General features: G+C 38.0%; 1 protein-coding gene across 1 annotated transcript in view; it reads left to right on the top strand.

Annotated features, from left to right (window-relative positions):
* Positions 1–18,822, top strand: part of AKAP6 (A-kinase anchoring protein 6) — a 288,990-nt gene that overhangs the window by 22,019 nt on the left and 248,149 nt on the right. Inside the window, exon 2 of the mRNA XM_040066094.2 lies at positions 6,482–6,693. The gene's annotated coding sequence lies outside the window, so the exon portion shown is untranslated. The remainder of the gene's footprint in view (positions 1–6,481; positions 6,694–18,822) is intronic.

Below are 18,822 nucleotides of genomic sequence, written 5' to 3'. Positions count from 1 at the left end.
CTAGATTTTTAATTTTTCTTTTTTTCTTTAAGAGAATGTTTTGTCTCCTTCCATAATTTAGTATATCCCAGCATCTGAGTAATTTCGGCAAAGAGGTTAATGATTAGAATGTGAAATTTTTTATTCTCCTTATAAAATTATCTACCACACAAACTAATTAACTTGAAGTGGTAATATGCCAAGCAGGGCTTGTAGTACTGGTGGACTCCGTGTTCCATTTTTAAGTTGTCTTTCTTCAGGGCTATCAAACTGGCATATTAACACTTACTTCTTAAAAATACAACAACCTGTTTTCTGCCAGTGTTTCAGCTATGTTGTGGGGTTTAGAGCCTTGCCTAGGAAGATCAGAAGTTTTATTCTATTTCTTGCTATGTTCTCCATGCTGTGACTTTTTTTTACTTACGATTCTGTATTCTGTTACAATAATAGCCAGACTTTTTTGCATCCCACTGTGTTTAAGTACTAATTTGGACTCCACTGAATGTTGAACTATGTCTTAAACAAGAAATTATGAAAAATTATTTATATTGAGCCATGTTGTAAATAGATGCTCTTAAAATCATTGTCTCTATCCAGACAAGAACAAATTTTTTGTTTGTTTGCTTTTGTTAAATGATTATTGCCTTCAGATCCTGGAAATGGATCCCTGCTTTAACTAGGGGGGGGAACCATGGTGTGTTTAACCTCTGTGGGGATATATACAAGTGGGTGATTTATCTATAAAATAAATTTAAGTTTTAACCTAATACTAGAATGCCCAGCTAACTTTAAACCAGAGGTTTCAGAGAAAATAGCTGTATATCCAGCAACATGAAGCCAAAATTATTATTTATCTTTTCCTTTAGAATTTTGAATCTCAAAATTCTTCTATGTGTACTGAATTTATGCTATTAGCCTGTTGTTCCTGAAAAGTAATAGATAGTGAACATGTGAAGCAAGCAGGGAGGAGTGTCATGGGTTGAGTAGAGGGTGCTGTAGGGGAGGAAGCAAAATAGGATGTTTAGAACACACTGGTCAAGAATAGCATGGAAGTCAATCAGTGCTGGTAATAGGTTTTTGTTTTCCTACTTGTTTACAAATAAGGTGTAGAAATGTGCAAAACAATATTAGTAGAAGGTTTGTGTGAATGCATGTGAAGATTATTCATGATATACTTTTTTTTTTGTGAGCCTTTTTCTTGCTGGTGGGAGGAAGTGGAAAATGAAGTGCTTGTAGGACGGATAGGCTGGAAAGTTACTGGCAGAGCAAAAAGTGGTCAATTCTGAATGAACAGGAAGATGAAACTATGCAGAATTTCCCAGAATGTTTGAAGTAAAAATACAATTAATTATGCGTAATTTAATGCTTAGAGATTTAAAGCTAACTGTAAAATGAGCCAGAAAGATGAATTTACTGGTAATATCCTGAATGGAGAAGGACAAAACTCATATTTGGTGTTTGGAGAAAAGGATTTTGCGGTTTTCAAGACATGAAATGGTCAACTCTCAGCTTTGATTAAGACCTGTATAAGTGGGGAAGAAACATGAGAAACAAGTTCAGAAAATATGGGGAGGTGCACACAATGAAGTATATTAGTCAACAGATATGGCTCTAACAGAGACAAACCAAGACTGTGACTTCTGGTGCTGTCTGTTATACTAAAGGATGGAGTAGGCAGAAATTTTGGAGGCTGGGAAAGCTTAAGTTTTATTATAAGAAGTGAGTGAGCTTTATATTGTATATAGGGTATATTTAAGAACATAAGGAGAAAAATCTGAAGCCAATTTCTTTCATATAAATGGTATTTTAATAAGCTGAAGACCTGCTAGGACACTTTCTTTTTGTGTTAATATACTTCTTGGGTGGTTGGAAGCATGAGACTGAAGCAAAACAAATGCACTAACATCACAATATTGTATGCCCTGGAGAATTCCAGCAACACAGCATTTGGTGAGAGCTAGACCAAAGCACCTGGAGTTTCTTTTTCTCCATATGAGGATCTCAGGTCACTAGGGGCTGACAGAAGTGTCCCATTAGTTGGATCCCTGCTGTAATCTTTCAGTGTGTGGGAAAGAGGATATTGTCTTGCTTTCTGACACAATGCCTTGAGTTGTGCCTAAATAAGGTTTATGATGGATGAAAAGAGTTTATTCTACCATATGGATGTAGAATATGTGTGATTTTTCCAGTTGTAGAGTTGCTACTGTGTTCTTGACATTTAAAAAAAAATTTGTGAAGCTATTTCTGAATAGACTGATTGTTGGATATTGGCACTAGATGCATTCATGTAACTGGGAAAGAAGGAGAAAAATACACTACTAGTTACTAATTTATTAATCTTCTAAAATATGAAGCAAGGCAGTCCCACTTAGGAGACTGAGTTTCAGCCTTTTATCTCATGCCTCTCTTAAGACTGAGATGCAGATAGGAAAACAGTGACCCAGATCCTCTTCAGGCTGTAGTAACAAGTGTGAATATGTTCATCATGTAACCAGGGACTTCTCTACATAATGATTTTCTACAAATGAGCATTACAGCTTTCTATACTTCATGTGAGGTGCAGTTTTGCACCAGAGCAAAAGCTCCCATTCTTAGTCTCCCATACTGCAGGAACAGAGGCTCAGATGACCTTGGTGGTGGTAGGATGGGAAGTATTCCCTACCTAACAACGCAGCATAGATGTTTAATGAGTTTAGGCAAGGAAGAGCGTGTATAACTCATGTTTGCAGTGCTGATGGATTCCATACAATAGACTCAATAAGATCCTGATTAATAGCCCTTTCCATTTAGGGAAACCAGGATAGAGTTGCCATCAATGTTTACGCCCTATGCTTTCCTTCTGACAAAGTCAACAGTGGACTAGAAACCCAGGTGTATATATAACTGTTTAATTAACACTCCTTGCACTATCTGGGACATGGGTTCTTGAATGGGAGTCAAGATTTCCTTTGTTGTGTTATACATTGCTGATGAGCATCAGCATTCAGTACGTTGTGATTTTGCTTTCTATGTGTTTTAATTTAAGGCCCGTTTTGGGATTATTTGACAGGTAATTCAGAATATGCAATTCTCATTTCCTTTGGTCCTTCAGCATATACTTCTTTCTCTCTTAGCTGTTTGGGTAGGGTAGCTGGCAAACAGTCAGCAATTGCTTTCCTTAATTTCAAGGGGGAAACAACATAGAAGAAAACAGCTGGATTATGTAGAGAAAAATTCTGCAATAACATTTTACTTTTTTATCTGTGTTTGTGAGCTTCCTCTTAAGTAATTTTCTTGAATATAATTAAATGGAAAGTAAATCATGTCAAGGTTAGTCTCTGGCTTATTATTGATCTTAGTGAGAAGCAAAACTTTAAGTTAAGGCCATGCCTACTTGAATGGCCATGACTTGCTTACTGAAAACCTTGTGGATTGTGCCAATGTTAGTTGTGCACTGACCAAGAGGGAAAGCAATGGCAGATGGTAGATGAAGCACTCCTTCCTTTTCAGGTGATTATCAATCCTTTCAAAACAACTGTTGAGGGTCATCCCAGTGTGGGGAAAAGGAAAGACACCTTGTGTTGGAGAGCCATGTGTAATGTAATATAATTAAAATAAGAATTTAAAACTGGTAACTTATGCCTATCATTAATCTGAGTTGCTATGATTGAAAGTAGAATAAAGTATTTCTATTTTGATAGGAAAAAGTTATAGTCAAAGCCCTCTGCTATTGTCTTGGAAACCTACTTGTGATACTTCAAAATGATCAAGGTATTTGTCTGGTAATAGGGTAGATTGGGCTCTCTCTCAGCACCTCCTGTTCTACTGAATTGTAAGGAATAGAAAGCAAATTTAAAGCTTAAATCTAGAATATGTCAGTCCTGGGTTGGGTGAGTAAAAGAAGCTTCATTTTTTCTTCCCTTATTGTGCATCAATAAAAAAAGGTCCAAAGCAGCTGAGTCCAGCTGTCTTCCTCTAGATGTGCAGATTTAATTGGGAGGTTACAAAGTCTGTGGGTGCTACCTTTTGCATTCGTAAGGCAGCAATTCCTTTTAGCATCTTGTGATTGCAGTCCTCCATGTAAGCCACTATAGTACCATCAGACCTGTGCAGCAAATACTTAGTTTACACTCAGCCTGGGACATTCCTCTTGTAGCTGTCTTGCACCCAACTTGACATGTGCCTCAGCTCATGGGAAATAATTTTTGGGAAAAATTAACAACAGACTGATATTTAAAAAACAGCAAACATTCAGAAGTCAGGAAAAACATTATAATTTTGTAGTAATTTATGTATCATCTGCGTGCATGAATAAACAAATGCATACAGCCTATCGTTAGCAGGAAGCAGGCAGAAGTTTTTGTAAAAAATGGCCTGATATTTTCCTGGTTCTTGCCTGACCCCCCCCTCCCTCTCCATTCTCCTCTGTCCATGTTAGCTATGGTGCTGCTTGACTCCTGCCAGAGAAGTTTAAGTGAGGGTCACATGCAACCAGATGCTCCCTGGAGAGCCTGGAGCAGGATGTCTGGTGGGCACTGCTACCCCACCGTGGTGGGGCTGGCCCAGGGTGGGCTTCCCCTACATGCCCACCCCACCACTTTCACCTCCCAGTGTTTGGGAACGAAGGTCAAGCTGATGGGCAGGAGGCAGAGCCCTGGTATCAACTAGATTATGCCTCCTGGCTTGCAATAATGATGTTTCTGAATCCCCTCACTTTCCTAAGAAAAATAAAGGCTCACTGCCTCTTTTCAACTCCCTTTCCATAGCCATAAAGGCAGTAGAAATCATATAAAATATTAATCAGCAAAATAGAAATAGTTCCTTTGAGGAAAACTTCAGGAACTCATGTTATTTGAACAGAATGGCATACAGCACACCATAAACTTTGCTAACTTAGTTTGCATGTCAGTCTAACGCAAATCAAGTTTCAATCATGTTGTCCCCTGCCAAATTGTGAACTACGCTCTTAGAGACGTAAGGAAGTTCTAAACATTCAAAAATCTAGAGCAATAGCTCTTTTGTGAATAGCTCTTCATTATGGATCACTAGACTGGATTTGATACTGAGTCAGTTTGAGAGCTTTACTGTATGGTTTAGAATGACGTAGGATTAGTATTGGAAGAGAGAAACTGTCAAAAATGAGACCATCCAATGTCAAGCCAGCGCTAATTAGGAAGTCCATGGCATTTCCTAGATTTGTGGAAAGACTTCTCAAAAGGTATCAAAGTCTCTTCTTTGTTTTCTTTCCAAGGTGGGTGGTGGCTAAGAGAGTGTAATTATTTCCTGTGGATTCTTTTAAAATCAGTAATCAAATTTTTTACTCAGAGGCTAAAGTTTATAATGGGCTGAAGGGTTTTAGACAGTGCCATGTACATTGGACATTACTGAACCTCTTCAGGGCATTGGGGCTTCTTGCTTCAAGCTGGGCTTTTGTTTTACTCTGGGCTTCAGCATATCAAGCGTATGGGGTGTGCAGCCTTTTGTGTACTTTCTTTCCTACCATGTAGAAAGGGATTTTCATGGCTAGGGAAAGCAGGTTTTGCCAGAAACTTTTCTCACCCAAATAGAACTGGCAAATGGCCAAAAATGTGCTGGTGGTTCTTTAGTTGTGAATTTTAATTTCCAGGCAGCTTTTAGTACTCTGTACTAAAAGTACTCGTGTAGCCTTTGAGTACTTGTTCAGGTAGCCTTTGCTTCTCTTACCACTGCTCTGAACAGAGGATGTGAGCAGGTTCCTGGTGCAGAAGGTAACGTCTACAGGCTCAGCCTCTGGCCCCAGGCCTTCACAAAGGTTATGTGGAGGGGCTCTCTGCTCTGCCAGCCTTCTTGCTCTGTCTGGAGGCTGGCAGCACTGTGGCCCACTAGGTACTAGCAGCAGCTTGCCCACAGCTTTCAAAATCTTCACTCATCACTCTGTCTGATGAGCAGATGAAAGCCAGGCTGCTCAGCATGCAGAGGGCAGTGCAGTGTGTCCTACAGTTGAAAAATGATAAGGAGATTTTTACTTGGTTGGCTAGAAACTTCTTTACCCTTTCCTGAATAAAAAGCCACCCCCTGCTATTTTTTTTTAAACCTCATTGTCATTCATACAACAGTGTTTAATCTGCTCATTTCGAAGTATCAAGTGTTTTTCCCTAGCAACAAGATTTTTCTTGTAAGTGACAGATTGGATGTAGGAGCAGGGTGGGGCAGAGTGAAAATAGATATTTCTTAAAATATAGTTCAATAACTACTGTCTATAGAGGCTTAGTGTTAAAATAAGCAGTCAGTAGCATGATTTTAAGTAAGGTTCCCTTACATGATAACCAAATTTGAACTTATAAAATTTGTTCCTAAATTGACACACAATATTAAATTTTAAATATAGGAAAGATTTATAGCTCCTACATCTCAATTCTGTATCACCACATAGGAATAATTTGTTTAAAATATTCTGTAACAACAGGCATGTACTAACGTGGACTCTAAAATCTGTGGCACTGTACTTTAAAAGCCTGTTTGCATTTTGTCTGTTTCTTTAAAGGGCTTCCGTATTGTCTCGGACTCCCCTGGAAATGCAGTAAGGATTCGTATCACATCTCAGTTGCCATAGCAACAGCAGTCTTTCCCATAATGAGCTGCATCATCTGAACTGATGTCACAGCATCATGCAGCAGGTCACACAAGGCACCTCCTAGTATTGCATCTTACAGATGTGCCGTAAACATCAAAAGAGGATGATTTGAACAGGACATGGTAAGTTGCAAAATATTGCGCTCTTCTTAATTGCAGGGTTATTTTTTTCCTGTTTTATAAGGTTTTCCTAATGTAAGTGGGTTTTGCCTTGTAAAAATAATTTTGAAGAAATATGCTGTGTGCCTAAATATTATTTTCAGGCAGTCAGGCTAAGACAAAGGCCTACAGAAAATGCATTCAGTCTGAATGTTTACACTTGCCTCTGCATTTGTGATAATAGCCTGAGTATTTGAAGAGAATATATTTAAATTTGACAATCCAAATAAGTAGCTCCTGTCTTATTCACTTAAATGGAAAGAATAGCTGTTTTCGATTCTAATGCCATAAGCATAGCTTGTTCTTTTTCCTGTCTCCTCATTTAAGCATTCCTACTATGTTTAGCTCCTCTTTGAACCTATTTTATCTCAATAGCATGAACATCACCTATTTACTTTCACTGGCCTTCTATAGCGTGATAGCACAGAAAATACGTGCAAAGCGGTGCTGAACAAGCAACTGGAACAGTATTGATTTTAAACATGGTTCAGTACTGTCCTATTTCTACTGGTATTCTTAAAAAAGCAAAACATAGATTTAATTGTCAAACAATAACCAAATATTTTGAAAGGAATGTGGCTTTTAGCTCTCCTACTGTTTTACTTTCTTTGACTCTGTTTTTTAAATTATAATATGAATCTGGTGAATTTTAGATCTATCTTGTACTGGAAAGAAAACAAGTTCTTTTTCTGCTGCAACTGCAGTAAAAGGTGCAGCCAAAGATTCAAGCATTCCGAGGGGGTTTGCTATGAATAAAATAATAGGAATAATTAAAAAGGCTTCCACCTCTATCTTGGGAAGAAAATACCTATCTTTTACATTTGGAAAGCTGTTTAAATTCATGTATACAGTATTTAGTAATTCTTTACAATGTCCACTATTTACTTATATTGTGTACAGGTCTTGCTTCAGGAGGCTAGGTTTATTTTGCATAACTTCAAGTTAATCTTGCTGGATGGTATATAACAACATTATTGTTGATTTTGCCTATTTGAGGTATTATCTTTCAGCTGCTTGCTATTAGAAGGAAAGAAAAGACCAGACACATGTCATTTTAATTGATCAATATGTCCACTAGGAATTAGGGAGTGGTCTCTGGCTCTTTTTCTCCCTGTGTAGTTTATATTTCAAATGTGCAGCAACAAAAAAGCAACCACTAATTTTGTAGCGATAACAATATTTATTGTGGGGTTTTGTCCCTTATATTTGATAAAGTAATAAATGTAATGAGATCTGACTACCCTTCCTCAGGGGGTGTGTGATGGTCTTGTCTGGCACAAGCTGGTTTAGAGCTCTTATATCTTAGACAGTCTGTACAGAATCATACATGCTTTTTTCAGCATGGTCTGGGTACGTCTGTTGGATTTTTTTTTCCCCACTGCAAAACACAAAGCAAATGACTGTAAATTAATTACTAGAATGATGTTTTATTTATTTGTGATGCATTTTACTGTATGAAAGTAATGGTCTCCTGCACTTGCTGTGTTCCCATCAGGCAAACTCGGAAGGGATGAGTTAGCAGGAGGATGGGGGTAGGGCAGGACAGCTGATGTCTGCCTAGTGTCAGAATCAGTGTGAAAAGAGCTGGTGAGCAATGCCTCTAATGTGCAACTTTAGGGATCATAAAAGAACAGCTAATAAGATGGAAGCAAGGTATTTCTGGTTTAAAAATTATGCTTTTACTATCCTCAATAATAATAAATGTATTTTCTTAGATTTTTAAAGTGACTTGGTTACAACTGAATTTCTCAGAACCGTGTTAAAACTTAGGGGAAATATACTTGGTGGAAACAAACCAACTTTTGATGGTATTAATGGAGGCATGACCTACTATGAAAAGCCCAGAGAAGAATTTTTCCCCCCTAATAAGAATACAAACCATGTTGTTTTCCAATCACTTTATTTAAAGCTCCTGTTACTCTCTATTCCTCACACTTCTCACAGTATTGTTTGCTCTGGGAAACACCTGCTAATTATAGAGCTGTGATGATACTACTTGACTCTTGGCTAATTCTGACTCCTGCTGAATACATTGATTATAGAACGCTTCCTGTTAATTTTTGTATGGGCCCAAGTGTTGCACTGAGATCTGTATGTGAGGATATGGAAAAGTATGGAGTGATGAAGAAAGTCTTACTATGAAGAGCAACCCTGATTGCCTGAGTCAGAGCATGACAAAATGAAGAAACACTAAAGATATAACACAATTTTGCTTGTTGTTGAGGCATATTCATAGCTGGTACAAATGAGACAGTGTTTGACAGCGTGAAAATTGTGTTGCTTTCAGCTTTGTTTCACAGCTGGACTTACACCATTACTGAAGGCAATATGTTCTGTAAATGCATGTATTCTTCCTTGAAGCAGCTGAATTTGGACAGTCAATCTGAAGGCCAGAGTTATTCTGTACGTGCAGAATCATACTGACGTGGAGCTGGAGATGGGCGTGTTCTAATGAACTGAAAGAGTGTTACTGTTTAATCTTTACTTTGCTCTGAAGGGTTTTATTATATCATCAGTTAAGTAGTTCTTACATAGCTTAGCTCAATGCAGAGAGAAACAGAAGCTTGGTTCTTCCCAAAGCAGCTGTAGGAGCTGATGACAAAACCTTCCAGCAATGAAGTTGGTACAATTTTAACACTTTGTAGATTTTTTTTTGTTTTGTTTTCACCATATGACAATATAAAGCTTACTTAGAAGGGATCAGAGCATGCCCTCAATCAAAAAAAGTTTTTTCTTCTCTAGAGAGGAGTTGAGGGACCCCTATGCTCTGAACTTTCTCTTTTGTAGGTCACGGTACAGTAGAATAGTGTGTGGGTGTCCTGTGCCTCCCACCTCTGACAGATCTGCAATGAAGCTGTGTTCAGGAACTCATCCCTTGAAAGTCTAGTTCAAGGAGAACTCTATCAGAAGTGCTCAGGTATTGATTAGAATTGGTGACATTTTCAAGATGCTGGTGAAATATTTCCTAAAAAATAATTTAGGAATTAGAAATAATTAAAAAAAATTCCCATGCCTTGTCCTAGTCTACTTGTACCCTTCTGCAAAGATCACTGCTGCATTATGAAAGAAATATTGACAAAACTCTGGGCTTGATTTCTTTTTTTTTTCCTCCCCCACCCAGTATTTGCTGAGTGCTCCTAGCTTCAGGGAGGGGCAGAAAGTCTGAAGTTCTAGAGTTGTTTCTAAAAGAAAAAAATCATGTGTCTCTGAAATATTATATTTATATTTTTATTTTAAGTATGCCCCATGTTTTATAATGAAGTTTCTTCACATTTTGTAATGAGATTATACTGGTGTTACTGGGACAGAATTAATGATACATGAATGAAAAGATGACATCGAGAAATCATCTTGCAACTAATTTATGTCTATGTAATAGTAACATTTCTGTGGACTGGACTGGGTAAAGGTAGCTTTTGCTTTTCCTTTTCTATAAAAACAGACAGTCATTAAAGCAGATTCTAGCCGCAGAAAATAAGAAAGTCATGTATGTTGCCCCTATATGATGAGTCACCCAGACTGGGCAAAATCTTTCCTGTCACAGGAAAGAAGGAATCAATGGAAAAGCTGAGCTGGATGGAGAGCTGAAAGGAGACTAGATTAGTGAGGGGACAGGATATGCAGTGGATGGACATCACATCTGACATCACTGTGATGATCCAGAATTCTCCTGAAAAGGCAGCTCCCAACTTTGGCTTTTCAGCCTCTCGAGACTTTGGCAGAGGGCAAGGCAGACCTCAGCTGTGTTTCTAACAAGAGGTTACTGTAGTAATTTTCTCTTTTGTTAGTGCTTAAAGGCTACCTGTACCTTGTTTGCTGCCTAGGCATGCATGCTGTATGATTGGTGCTTTTGGACAAAGACCTGTGGAGTATTGTCTTTCTCATATTCAGTTTTGTGTCTTATATTTTCTGTAGATTTAAAAATAAAAGTATCTATCCCCACTTCATATCCATTAAAAAAAATGCTAGAAGTGTGTAATATGAATACTTCAACTAGTTTGGTATGGTTGTATTTATAATTTCACAAGGGTTATCACAAAAATCACTCTTTGAGTATCAAAATATGCTTTCCTGAAGTAAATTTTTCTTATTTTTAACAACCCTTCAGTAAAGCTTTGGTTCTGAGGAAAAGAGGGACTATATTAAAAACCAATCCAGATAGCTCTTCCCTTCCTGTTTGGTGCATGAAAGACAGGTTTCAAATATCTGGACTCCTGAGTGCTTTGAATCCAAACAAGGCTGACTCAGCTTTTCAACCCTCCAAGGTCAAAAAAATTCAGCTCTGTGTGGTTTGCAGTGTCTGGCACTTTCACACAAGATGTCTCAAGCCAGGAATACTCTCTGCTCTGTGTGAACTCTCCATTCTCATGGCATGTGTCAGATGCAGGCTTGCCCTGGCAGACTTGGCCAAAATGCTGTTGCCTCCTGCTTGTCCAGTGTTCAGTCCCGGTGCCAGGCAAGGAGGGACTTTTCCCTCAGTTGTATAAAAAATGTCTTCTAAGGTGCCTGGGAGTGGAGAAACTTGTAGGTATAAAGAGTGTCCCCCAGCCTGGGGGATTATCTTTGTGTCCTGAGGAGAGCATCAGCCTCAAAGTTAAGGGTGGAGAATGAGCACTGTGATTTGTATTGACACTTCCTTCGCCTTGCCAGCCCAGTGGCTTCTGGAATTGGTAAGAGCACTCAGGGCTAGCAGTTGGCTCTGGAAGACTGACTGTTCTGTAGGGTGAGGCAGCAGAAAGGCTCTGAGAAGGGGAAGCACCTGACCCTGGGGGCAGCAGGCACAGGAATACCTGACCCCCAGCACTGCTGGTGCTCCACATCCAGCTGCTTCTCAGAGACCCAAAGTATGCTGAGTGTTTAGCTGAACTGCGCATTCTCTCTTTGGCAAAGTGGTCTTCCAAGTGATGATTTCAATGAGAAAATAGCTCTATAAAATACTTGTCTCAGCCTCCATGGCACAGTGTCTTATGGGAGCTGGCACACTTAGAAAGATAGCCTTTGTTAGCATGAGGTTGTACTAAAAGAACTCCTAGCATTTGACTGTGGAAGCACCCAGCTGCAGTAATTAGTTCTGCGTTCAGTCTTACTGTGTCTCTATTACTTTTGTATATATTTTTTGTCTTACAAGAGCTGCCCTGTACTGATTCTTTTGTAAGTTCAGTGTTGTCACAGTTTCAGGATCAGGATGCAGATGTGAAGTTGCTTCATGTGCTGTCAGATATTAATATCAATTTTTGCCAGCTTGGTGTATGGATAAAATGAAGAATGCTAGTATCTGAATACATAAAATTTTGTTGGTTTGTTTTCTGTGTGAGGTTTTTTTTTTTTTTTAGCCTTTTCCCTCTGGTCTAAAAGCTTATAAAACTTACAAGGGATGCATTTTAAGACTGAAGTAGATATTCAGGTATAAGTCCTCCTTGCAGGTTTTCTTAGACTTGTATTTGTTTTCAGCTCCTCTCAACTCCATCATGTGTTGACTTCCTCTGTGTCTTACTTTCTCTTTCCAGCTTGCTGCTCCTGAATTATGTGCCTGTAATTGCTCTCTTCTACAAAGTTGTCATTATTTTCTTATTTAAATCCATTGGAAAAATGTTGCATTTCTTCTGAACAGGTTCTAAAAACTGGTTCATGAGAGTTTAGATACAGAAAGCCTGTGGGGTGCCAGGGTTATTATTGTGTTTTAAAATAACAAAATTTAGATCTCTCTACTGAAGCTTGGCTAGAGCCCTTAAAGTGCTAAGGGCTGTAAAAGCACCTGAGAAAGTAAAATATTTTCTGGCTTGTTTTCCTTGATTTTCAGCTTAATTTGAGGTGAATAATTTTTTTCTCACTTTTATTATATTTCTTTGTAAGGGATAAGTAACATGCCCAAGTTTCTTGGAAAAATCTGGCAGACCTAGAAGAAAAAACTATTTTTTTTAAGTTCTATACAAGCTGTTGCTTGTATAGAACTTAAAAAAATTATAATCTTCTATGTGCTTGTCTTTGTATTGTCCTATTTGTGCTTCTGTTTGTTTTCTGAGGTTGGTTTTTATTGGTCATGGTTTTATTGGATAAAGCTGAGCTTTTGGTGGAGATCCATCATGAACTTTCAAGGAATTTAAGGCAAAAAATGGTTGTTAGCTACTGTAAAATAGGCTGCAAATTAACAGGAGAAGCTTGGAACATTCTAGTTTTCCAAAGAGGGGTATTTGCTTATCATGGTGTTTTAGACAAACTTTAACCATATTGATGAAAATGAATCAAAGTCTTTGTACCTTTATGCACTTAATTTACAATAAAGGAAAAAGTCCTGTGCATGTCTTGGTTTTAAAAAAAACCCCACAGCACAACAAAACCCCACATTTGTTTTGAAAGTTTTAAAACAGCATTTCCTTTATTGGCTAAACAAGTGCTCCTCCTTTGTCTAACAGATTGCTGTCACAGAGTATTTTCTGCCTAGACAGTCAATACAACAAAACATGGCTGCAAAATAGATAAAAAAAGAAAACAACATACCTAGCAACTGAAATATTATTCTCATTAGGCAGAAAATTGGAAAGCCTTTTTTTGCATTACATTAGATGTTGGTAACCAAGCCCACCAAGAAATGCTGTTGAACAGTAGATTGTATTAGGTTTTTTCCCTTTCAACGATACATGTATATAAATATATGTCTATATATGTATTAAAATAAGTTTTTGACAGGTATTTGAGACACTGGTAGAACACATACAATGAACACAAGCCAAAAAAGAAAGGAGACTGATATTTTTGGGTCTGAGGGCTGTATAAGTTTTTCAGCTGCTACTGTAAAACGAGCCCTAAAGAAATGCAAACAAAATACTAATCAACAATGAAAAAACTAATGAAAAACTTTTCTTGACACTTAATTTTTAGTCATGAAAAACTGTACTTCAGAGCTGAGTGCTATTGATGGAATAACTGTGGTCTGTTGAGAATGTTTTCAAATAAGGAAGTCTTTCAAAGCTGTTGCATGGAGCTGCTCCAGGCTGGTTACTGTTTTCAAGTGTGTTAGATCCTGTTTAGAAACAGCTTTTCTTCTCTGAAGATGCTAATTCCCTGGCCATGGCTATACTAGCTAGTATGTGTCCTTCCTGTACTTTAAGCTGCACTGCTAATCTCCTAGAACATACCATTTTTTAAGAATAATAAATCAGATTTCCATTGCTAAAACCCCCTCCCCTTAAAAACCCCCAGGTTCAGCTAGAAAAGCCTGCTATCTGTCAGATTTCAGCTCGTCTAGTCTGTTGCTAAGGCAATGACACAGCAGATATGTAAGTTGCCATTTTAAGGGTCAGATATTAAAATATGCCAGGTCTATTCTATAGAATATATATAGAATATATAGAATTCTATATAGAAAATATATATATATTCTATTCCTTAATATGCCACCTACACTTATTTCTCCTCAATTTCATCCTAGTATTTTACTAGGTCATGAACAACAGCAAGGAGTTTTTTGACATTATTATGCGCAGATAACCTTTGAAAATAATTAGGGGATTTTGGGTTTTCTTGTGTCTGGAGAAGGTGGAATCTAAATATATTCTGTGCATGATGTATAAACAGTGCATCAGCAATAATGGTGCTAGCTCTTTCAGAAGAAAAGAATTTTATTTACCCAAGTGCTTTGCACCTGTTTGCACTGCATTAGCTTTTTAAAATAAACTTTTAGATAAATGCAGAGGCTTGATTTTGTGTTCCTGTGAATTATACTGGAAACTTCTTAATTATTCCTTTTTTGGAATAATTTTGAAAGGGGGACCTGCCATGCTTTTGCATGATCTCCAAGGGCTTCTTTCAAAAATTAGAGATTGATAAGAATTGTTCTATGAGATGTTGCCTTCTCAGCCATTGCAGACTCATCAAAACACCAGTTGTTGATCACAAAACTTTATTGCCTAGGTTTTGTTCAGAGGGCACAAAAGCCGAAACAGCTGTTGACAGGTGGATATGCATTAAAATGAGATGTAATATATGTGGGACTAACATCTGCTCTGAATTAGGCAGCCCCCCTGCGTTGTGGAGATATTGCTCTTTCCAGTCTAATAAATATTTATTTTTGAAACTGGAAGAGCAGTGTCAAGTAAGCTAAGGGTGTATATTTCCAATTAATGTGCCAATAGCTCTGGGAAGAGGAAAATGGCAAGAAAGACACACTGAGTGATAAAGAGTAAAAGAAAAAAACCTCAAACTAACCTCTACTGTTTTCTGGCTCCCAGTAGAATTTAGAATCCACTTCAGTTTTATCTTTCTTAGTCCTATATACTACCATGTAGCCCTGATAATTTTATTATCTTTTGAATTGTTAAAAATTAAATCTAGGCATGTATTTAATATGCAAATTAAACAAGCTAGTCTGCTAAACTCAGCACCTAAGATTAGTGTTAGATGTATGTGAGCTCCAACAGCATGTTTTCTTGGACCTTATTGAATGGTTTAGAAATTGAATTGTGCATTTCTGTCTTCTTATTGACTGTTAATTGTTTAAATTACAGATTCAATTAAATTACTGATTAAATTAAAGATTCTTTAAATCTGAGTAATACCTCATGATTTTAACTAATCCTTAATATATTCAGATTATGGATAGCCATTACTTAAGCAAAAGTATGAAGATAAAATAACATTTTTTAATTTGTGAGGGGCTTTCATTGGTATGGGAGAACCACAGGGAAGGGAGAGGTTACAGAGAACCTCAACAAACCTTCAGCCTGTGAAATGATATTTCCCCCAGCTATATCCAACCTGAAAATTATACAGTCTGAAAGTGAAATTTGATACCACTTGGAGCTAGGAAAAATGCCAGCTTGGCAAGGCTCATAGGGTTTTTTTTTTTAGCAATATTTTCCTAGACTGGAGGCGGCCTCAGGGATTATAATTAGCCTGTCTTGAGCTGATTAGTGTTGGGTACTTGAAGATCCTTGATCAGCAGAATAACATGTCCTTTCAGCCTAGAGGCAGAAAGTCCAGCATTTGACTTCTCCCTGCAGGCAGCTGAGAAAAGAATCTTTGGGTAGAAGAAATCCCTTTATGAGAAAAATGGTGGATGTGTTGAATACTTAGAGGTGGTTATCTCCTGGGCCAGGACTCAGAGTGATTTATTCCAGCCTTTCAAATCATTTTACTGAAAGCGAGGAAAATACAGTCTGTGCCATGAGACTCTATTAAAGTTCTCTGTTTCTGATTGATAATTCATAACTGCCAGCTGGGCCACAAGCAGAAGGTAGCTTGCTTTCTTCTTCTAAGACATCATAGAATCAAAGTTAGATTGGGATGGGATGAAAAAGGCAATGTGATAAGCCCCAAAATTCTGTGCAGTGACCCTTTAGAAAGCTGATAAAGGTATAAATATAGGGCAGACCACCAGCCATTTGATAAAAAATTATGGGTCAATTAGCAACTCTGTCATCTTGAGAGTTTGAAAAGTCCAATGATGTTTTCAGTCACAGACTTTTGCACTTTTTGGGTGGCAATGCAATACCAATAACATCCCTTTTCAATGTGAGGAAAAAACATTGTTCTTTAAAGATATTTTAGGAGTAGATGTACAAGGTGGGAAAGGAGACTGATACTTGATCGTTCCCTTGACTCACATGTGTGTTCACCAGGGACATTGACTCCACGTAACAAATCTAGAACATATTGAAACACAGCATGGATCAGCACTCTCCCCATCCCCCTAAAATCCAAACCTCTGAGAGTGGGTTTTTTTAAAATTTAAAAGGTGAGTGAGGGAGCTAACAAACCATAATGGTACTTTAATGGCTCCCAGTGAGATAATTCCTGCAGCAGTGATGGGGGGAAGGCTGTCAGAGTTCCCTTGGGAGCCATGCAGAGGCTGGGAGGAGCAGGGTCTACAGCACAACAGCAGTGAGTGGGGTTTATTACCAGTGATGATATTGCGTGCTGATAAATTATGTTTTAGAGTTGCCCCGAAATATCAGCATTATGCTGTTCTTGAAGCTACCTTAGCACTTACTCCCTCTCACAAATATTTCTCTGCTGCACCTATTACAGGCATCCCACTGAATCTTGCCTCAGGTGCTGCTTAGTTCTTGGTACACATCTAACTCAACTCCTGCTGACTTCTCATGTTTCGCTTCTAATGGAAATATAAATCGATAGGTCTTATTTGAGGCTTACTAGGGTCATTAATAAGCTTCAGGCCCAATATCTTCCCATGTTGTGTGGGTGTGGGGTTTTTTTTTTTGTTTTTTCTTTCTCCTGATTCTGTGATTTCCCCAAAGGAAGTGTCATGAAATTGAACAAGGCCAAGCTAAATTCTTGGAAGAAGTAAAAACATTAGAAGTACACGGGTCTCATTTGAGTTTGAAAGGTTTGATAAAGGGTTGTGGGACTGTAAAGATTTGGGAATAAACATGCTCCTCAGTTTCCTGCCAAAAAATGAAAATGTTATTAGTTTTGTCTGTGAAGTTCCGGTTGCTATTATAGTACTGTGAAGCACTAAAGTGTTTTTTGTGTACTGGAAAGCTGATTATGATCTGAGTAGCAGTAATAATATGCAGGTAGGTTTTAAAGTAATTTTTCAAGAATTCTTCAAGAAGTTAGCATGAGTATATTGCCTTCTTGAGAGACGATAAAACAATCTTACCAAATTTTATCCTGGCTTCAATTATTGAAATATAGCTTTAAAAGGGTAAAGCAGCCAACATCTTCAGGAATGCATCAAAAGCTTTAAAGAAGTGACTGTTTTCTAAAAGGCCAAGTAAGGTATCCATGCCTTGAAAGTAAGATTGAAAAAATTACTGATTTTTATGTGGAGTGGTCTATAATGGTTGATAATGCCTCAGCATTTTATTGATTTTGTTTCACTCTTATTTGAAATACAAAAATTCCTAGTACTGAATCTGAAAATAAAAGGTCCTTGTTGTATAGGAAATTGAGTTTTGCACAGTGAATTCTTTGAACTAAATCATGGTGGTAAACCTAAGAAGTGAATTTATGAGAATTATTTATGATAGCCCTAGGGAATGAAATCCTATTTATTGACAAAGCAGGGATAACAGCGATGAAGTAGACAGGCAGTATGAACATTAGGGTCAAAAATCACAACTCCTTCTGCTGTTGTAATTCAACATTATTTTGGACAAGTCAATACTAGCTATGGCAAATGCCAAGGTTTTTTTGTAGATCCTAGAAACAAATAAGCCAAACACAGTAATGTGACCCATTTTGGTATTAGTGCTATGTTTCTATGCTTGTTATCATCAACCTTGTTAGACAGACTCATGTGCCATGGCGTGCCCAAGTACACAAAAAAATCCCAGGTTGTCTCCTCCCCTTCCCAAATGCCCACTGTGCTGCCACAAGTCTGAGAGCAGGCCTGCAAAGTTATATATCAGGAACACGACAAATATGTGAGAGGGTGTTAAAGATTCGTGCCATGACTTCCTACATGACCTATAACAAACTTTTTGTTTTTTGACAAGTGATCTTTGCTGCTAGAAATACGTGGGGAGCGCTAAACATGAGTCAATATCTTTTAAGGATGCTTGGGCAGGCAGGGAAGGGACTTGTGAGGAAGAAAAGAAGGTGCCCAGGGTGTGTTTGTGGTATTAGGGCTTCCTGCTCCATGGGAAGATGCAGAAAGGCAGCTGGAACAGTCTGGCTGCTGAGAGTCAGAGTCTGCATAAAGCCTCAGAGCAGGGGCTCCGAGCAGAAAGAAGTAGTTTGGCCGGAGCTACCTCAGCCAGAAGAGGGTGGAAATTCGGGTTATTGGAGGCTGAATGGGTTTGCTGAGGGCTACAAGAAGCCGAGGGCAAATAAGTTAACAGCTGAAATAAACAGGCCAGAACTGCTGCTTAAAAACCCCACAGGCTTCGGCTCCTATTCAGCTCCTGACAAAATAACACCAACATTGCAAACTCCTGTGTGGCTATTCAGTGGGTATGATGCACTATTTCTAATCGCATTTAGAATAAGGTTAAAGAGTTTAAAAGTACAATATGCAAAAAATGTATCTACTGGCTTTACTCTCTATGGTTACAACAAGCAGAAAACGAATCAGCAGCAATTTAAGAACACAGTAATAATAAATTTAACTTTGGCTAAACAAGCTCATTT

The sequence above is a fragment of the Hirundo rustica genome, chromosome 6, assembly GCF_015227805.2.
Source record: "Hirundo rustica isolate bHirRus1 chromosome 6, bHirRus1.pri.v3, whole genome shotgun sequence".
In the NCBI taxonomy this organism is placed as follows: domain Eukaryota; kingdom Metazoa; phylum Chordata; class Aves; order Passeriformes; family Hirundinidae; genus Hirundo; species Hirundo rustica.
The sequence above is the reverse complement of the archived record's forward strand: the minus strand, read 5'-3'. Positions and strand labels throughout refer to the sequence as shown.